This window comes from Castanea sativa, chromosome 2, assembly GCF_040712315.1.
Source record: "Castanea sativa cultivar Marrone di Chiusa Pesio chromosome 2, ASM4071231v1".
NCBI lineage: Eukaryota > Viridiplantae > Streptophyta > Magnoliopsida > Fagales > Fagaceae > Castanea > Castanea sativa.
Genome location: NC_134014.1, coordinates 35,866,950 through 35,874,012, shown reverse-complemented (window position 1 = coordinate 35,874,012; position 7,063 = coordinate 35,866,950).

Here is a 7,063-nt window from a genome sequence, read left to right as displayed (position 1 = left end):
TCACGAAATTACTACCCAAATTAATATGATTAATTAGGTCCATTATTTTGATATAGTGGGTGTTACAAGATTAATTGTTGGATATTCTTCTGATGGGTTAGAGTTACACAATTAATGGTAAGATAAGGAGTTTTTTGAATAATGAAAATGCCCAAATGGATAGTCCATTAAGTTCTGAATAATGAAAAGGCCCAAACGGATAGTCCATTAAGTGGGTTAATGGCTCATTATTTTCCATAATAAAAATGGAATATTAATTCAGGTCATTTACTCACTAACGGATATGGTAATTACTCTGAATGGGTTGTCACCTCCACCTTTCACCTCTCCCTTGCGCACGTATCTGGCCCAATATTTGAGATAATTCATGTTAGCCCATTAATCACCACAATTAAAAAGAAGAAAATAGTCTCTCTCCTTTTCAATGTGGGATTAAACATTTTTCACTAACTCCTCATCTTCCACATTCACTCCCACATCTTTACATTTATGTTATAAAATGTATTCATTTTAATTATTTAATATTAAAATGCTCCAATACTTTTAATCATGATGATGAAAGGGAGGGAAATTTTTTGGCTCATGCATTTTGCAATGATTTATTTTTAATCATGTTAATAAGGTGGACAATTGTTTAGCTCATGCCATTTGCAATGGTATTTGGCCCATGATCTTGCTAGAAGAACATATATATATATATATATATAGAATTTCATGCATTATAATTAGCATAATGAGATCAAATAGAATCATAGATTAAAAACTACTCAACTCCTTTCTTGTGGGGTTTTTCCCCCTCTAAGAAAGTGATAGGGATTATTTTCACTAGTTAGAAAATTTTTTCTAACACCCTAGAGCCTTCAATCACCAAAAGTATCATGAGCTTACCAAAAGAATGTTTAGTCACCAAAAGTATCGTCACTCACAAAGGGAGCGTGACACCGCGCGATGTGTTCTACCCTGACGGTCGTCATTTATCAATGGGTCGTCAGCGGTCATTAGGTACCTTCCCTAACACCGCACGACATGCTCTGCCCTGACGGTCTTCACGTATCAATGGGTCGTTAGGTACTAAGAGGTCGTTAAGTACCTTCCCTAACACTGTGCGACACACTCCGCCCTGACGGTTGTCACATATCAATTGGTTGTTAGGTACCAAGAGGTCATCAGGTACCTTCCCTGACACCGCGCGACACGTTCCGCCCTGACGGATGCTAGGTATCAATGGGTCGTCAAGTACCAAAGGGTCGTCAAGTACCCAACGGTCATCTAGTACCTTCCCTAACACTGCGCGACACGTTCCACCTCGACAGTCGTCACGTATCAATGGGTTGTCAGGTACCAAGAGGTCATCAGGTACCCAACGGTCGTCAAGTACCTTTCCTAACACTACGCGATACGTTTTGCCATGACGGTCGTCACGTATCAATGGGTCGTCAGGTACCAAGGGGTCGTTAGGTACCCAACGGTCAATAGGTACCCTCCCTGACACTGCACGACACACTCTACCCTGACAGTCGTCACGTATCAATGGGTCGTCAGGTACCAAGGGGTCGTCAGGTACCCAACGGTCATTAGGTACATTCCCTGACACCGCAAGACACGTTCCACCCTGACGGTCGTCACGTATCAATAGGTCATCAAGTACCAAGGGGTTGTTAGGTACCCAACGGTCGTCAAGTACCCTCCCTGACGTTGCACGACACGCTCTACCCTAACAGTCGTCATGTATCAATGGGTCCTCAAGTACCAAGGGGACATCAGGTACCCAACGGTCGTTAGGTACCTTCCCTGACATCGCGCAACACGTTCTACCCTGACAGTCATCACGTATCAATGGGTCGTCAGGTACCAAAGGGTCGTCAGGTACCAAAGGGTCGTCAGGTGCCCAACAGTCGTCAGGTACCTTCCTTGACATCGCTCGACATGCTTCTGCTTGACGGTTGATAGGGATAAATTCCATAGCAGACGGATCTAATTTGCTAAGTTAATAATAAAGTGACGGTGACACCTAGAGACGGTCCAGATAGCCTGACAGTCAAAGACCTAGTAGATGGAGTCTTGTCTTGAACGAAAAGCAGAGAGACAGACGAACCCTTTAAAGTGGACGAACTCTTTAATGGGGACAGGCTTTTTAAGGTGGATGGACCCTTTAATGGGGACAAACTCTTTAAGGTGGATGGACCCTACGAAGATAGGTGGCAAAGCCACGTGACATCCACGTGACATCCACGTGACCTAAGTAGTCTCCAAGGAACCTGATATGGGAATGCCTTGCATTCTACATTCCACAGTAATCTGAGGGATCCCTACAAGGAAAGAATACCACAATATATGGACGCTGGAAAAGATCTTCTCCATAAAGAAATACCTCCATAAGAAAATACCTTCTCCATCAAGAAACTGAGGTCAGCTCTACGCTACTATAAAAATCTCAAAGCTCTCACAAATCAAGATACGTGAATTCTCCCTAGCTTTTGCACTATTGAGTTCTTGGATATTCTTCCATCACTGACTTAACCTTCGAAGGATCTTTGGCCAGTACCCCACCAATGCCCTTTGATTGGTTCTTCTCTTTTGTTCTTCAGGTGCACTCATTGGCACGTGCGTAGACGGTCAACTCACTGACGATTTTTGTGCATCATCAGAAAGTATAGGTTGGTGAAATGGATTATTGAAGTTCATATAATAATTAGGGCTATTGCATCCTATAATATTTTTTCAATGGTTGAAATAAAGTTAACATTTAATCTTAGCAATTAGACCTAAAAGGTTTTATTTTTATTTTTTTGAGGTTAAAAGTTAAAAAAGAAAAATTGAAACTTTTTATGAGTTATTTAGGGGTATTGCATGACACAACAGCCCTAGCTATGTGTCTAGTGGTGTAGTGATTGACTCTAGTGTTTTAGCTTCATCTTTAGAAAAACTAAGAAATGTCCCAATTTCATGGAATCTTGGAGTTTTAGTGACTTTCAGTACCAAAAAAATAAAAATTGTCAAAAGTTTCATAAGAAATTGCAAAAACCTCAAAATCTCACAACTAGGTCTAGGTTAACAAATTGGAAGCACAACATACAATAAGTAGCAACAATCAACTTGACATTTAGAAAAAATCAACCAACCGCCAACATTGTTAAAGTAGAGCAAATTGTATTGATTTCAACATACAAAATGTACACATTAGAGCATTCACTTTAAAATACACCAAATATCAAAGGTTCTATTTTTTTACCACTTCATTTAAATATATTTTCTTTATTATTTCTTTATTCTTTTTTTAAATCTTATTCTCTCCTCTTTCTCTATCTTCCTCTCCATCTCTTTTTCTTCTCTCCACCCATATTCACTGCATCTCTCTTCTCTGCTGCTGCCCACCCACTGCCACCAATCATCACCACTAGTTAAAAAAAAAAAATCAAACAAGAACTCACAAGCCATTGCCAGCCACCACCACCACCACCACCACCACTGGAAAAAAAGAAACCCATAAAACTTAACCCACAACTTGCAACCCATTGCCAACCACCACCACAAGAAGAAAAGAAAAAAAAAAAAAACCCCACAAAATCCATCACAACCACACCCACAATTGGCCACATAAAAAACACAATCCAAACAAAATTAGTCATAACCAAAGCTGACAAAACCTATCACCACCACACCCGCACCAACCACAAAACACATCACAACAACACCCACAATCGGCCACAAAACTCATTACCACCATACCCACAACCGGCACAAAACCCATCACCACCATAAAAGAGAGAAAAAATTGAAAGAAAGAAAAAAATAAGAGAGAGAGAGAGAGAGAGAGAGAGAGAGAGAGAGAGAGAGATTTGGCCATAGCTAAAGGAGGTAGGCGAGAGATCTGGAGAAGAAGCTTGGAGAAGAAAGAGAGAAACAAAGAGAAGAAATATATATTTTAAAGAGAAGAGGAGAGAGAAAGGTATAAAATAATATTTTTTTATAAGTTTAGAGCTACAGTGAGTTGCCATCTTTGGCAGCTTACTGTAGCTCAATTGCTATTTTATTTAAGGTATAGCACCTTTTTTGTAACTTGCATTTTGGTGTTTTAGTTGCTAAAATAGCATTATAGCAATTATCTTACTTTTGCTATGAATGCTCTTAGAGCATACATATGGGTAGTGATTATTGCACATAGTGCATATATACATTGTGTACAATCGGAATCACCATATTTAGAGAACTAAGCCTAATGCTAATCTAGTTGTAGTAGGACTAGGGTTGCTTTGGTTTATATGTTTTAACATATAAGTCCAATTAGCTTCAATATATAGTGCTTCTCAAACTAAAGGTGACAAATCTAAAACAAGCTTGAGTTTGGATAGAACTCTAATAAATGGCTAGGAGAGAGGGACTTGGTGAATGTGTAAGCTAGTTGATCCTCAAAAGAGTCAATAGAAGATAAAGAAGATGATGATAAATGAAATAACAATTAATCTCAATATGTTTGGTCCATTCATGAAAGATATTATTGTAAACAATCTAATAGTATTAAGTATTAACAATAGAGATGCTTAACCAAATAGAACCTAAAAGTATATTCTTTTTAAGTGTCACATAGTGGGTGAGCTTTTTTGCCATTTACCACGATTTTAGCAATTATTTCGTTAGTTGGCATGTTTTTGAAACATTTTAGTGAACTAGCATCTCAAGTCTTAGCGGCTCAAGTTCAATGAAGAAACTCAAGTTTTAGAGACTTGAGTTCCAAGTTTATATGGGAAAAAAAAATCTACGTGGAACTCGAGTCTATAAGACTTGAGTTTCTCACATTAGTAAAACCAAACCCAACAAATTTGCCATCTCCGTGAACCTCTCACTCAGCCCTTGCCTTCGTTCTTCTTAGAAATATCAGGAACCACTACCTTCAATCTTTTCATAAACCCCAGCCTTCGATCTTTGCAACCTTCGCTCTTGTCACACTTCAATCTTCTGGGCGTAGAATCTTATTAACTTTCAATCATCTGGGTGTGGGTGTTGATGGTTGCTTGAGAAGAATGAAGCAAAAGAACGGCAGCACCTTTACGGAACTTAAGTCTCTAAGGCTCGAGTTTCGCATGGATTACAATTCCACGTTAGCATTGCCAGGACATGGAACTCAAATTTCTTCATTGACCTTGAGCCTCTAAGACTCAAGATGCTAATTTGCTAAAATGTTTCAAAAACATGTCAACTAATGAAATAGTTGTTAAAATCATGTTAAATGCAAAAAAAAAAAAAACCCATAGTGGGTTGGATTAAGTTTTATTCAACTTATTTATACAAAGTATAACTCTCTACTTGAGTGGGTTAAAGTTGAGCTCAATTAGTAAAATCAATAATAACAAAGCCTATGTTATAAGTTGAAATTCCATACTCTATACTCTATAGCATCAATTTATTTATTTTATTTTTATTAAAAAAAAAGAACCTTTACTTTACTAGTTGATCCTTAAAAAAGAATAAAGTTAATCAAATAGTTCATAAACAAGTTCAAAATTGCTAATTAAGTATTTTGTGAACAAGATCAAATTTTGACAAAAATATTGAGTCAAACTTAAGCATAATGATAAGTTTGAGCTCAACTTACCTCTAAAATAAAATTTGATGAATAAGCTTGAACTTTTGATATGTGTCTTGGGAGAACAAATGTGTTTCTATTATCCTTCCAATTTTTTTTTGAAGGCTCCTGATTTTGCACAACTGAAAATCATTTTTCTAACCAAAATCAGATGGAGGATTGACCATTTCACCACTACTCGAATTATTATTTTTTTGCCTACAAGTAACAACAAGTAATAACCAACTTACTTTGTGTAAACCAGACTTCAATTCTTCCTTATGCTTTGTTTGTTTTAATGAAAAATCATGTGTAAAGATAGTTTTTGGTATTCTTTAGTGTTTAGTAGCATAAAAACAAATAGGAAAGCTAGAAGATTGTTGCTGCTCTTTTTGAGAAGCCTAGTAGGAGGAAAAAGCCTAACAACGTGGGCCGAAGAGAGTTAGCAATGGGATAGAAAAGCCATTAAGCCCAAGTGGTAGGAATAATGGACCATAGGTCCATAAAGCAAGCAAATGGACCTTAAGGAAGTAAATGAGCCTAAAAAGGCCCGGAAGGAAAGAAGTAGCAAACCCATGGGCCGTATGCGATGTAGAAAAGTGAGAATGAGCCACGGCAGCGACAACGGGCCCTAAGTAATGCAAGTAAAGAAAGTAAGGGGCAATGGAGAGTCCATAAATCCCAAGAGAGTAATTGGGTCAGGGAAGCCCAAGAAGTTAGTAAAAGTCCATGGGAAATGCAAAATTAGAAAGGGTCAAGGATGCCTAAGGAAAGTAAATGGGCTAAGGATGCCCAAAAGAAAATAAATGGGACATAGGAGCCCGTAAGTAACACAGTAAAAAGCCCAATGATCATACTGAGCCATAAAAAAGGAAATAAGCAGCAAGCCCAAGAAAGCCCAGCAGGTTTGGGTCAAATAACATCACAGCAAGAATAACAGAATGATGCGGCAGGAAATAATAGCAAGACCACAAGAAAAAGCAAAAGGAATGGCCTAAAGGAAGGAAAGCCCACAATCAAGTAAAGCCTAGCCCCCGAAAGGAAACAAGCCAATAAAGAACGAGGAAACAGGAAAGCAGCTCACGCTGTAAGTCAAGGATGAATGAAAGAATGTGCAGAATGGCCTTTAGACCGCAGCAAACGAATGAGCAGCAGGCAGGTTTTGGATGAACATGGGAGTGAAGCACGCGTAAGGCTCGGACACCACCAGCATGTACCCAACCAATACAGGAAGTGGTGGGTCATGGGTCAGAGGTAAGAGGGCATGGTTTGGTGGTAGGGAGGGGGGAAAACCTATTTTGTGGTTCCTGCTCAGGCTCTTTTGGGGGAAATGTTCTGCTGGGATGACATACTACCCAAAAGAAGGAAGGATGAGTTGGCACCACTAGGTGCATGCCAAGAGGAATGGAGAGAGAGAGCACCAACATCATGGCAGGTAAGAATGCCACGGCAAGTAAACAAACAAAATAGTCTTCTTCATCTGATGATGTGGAGTGGCGC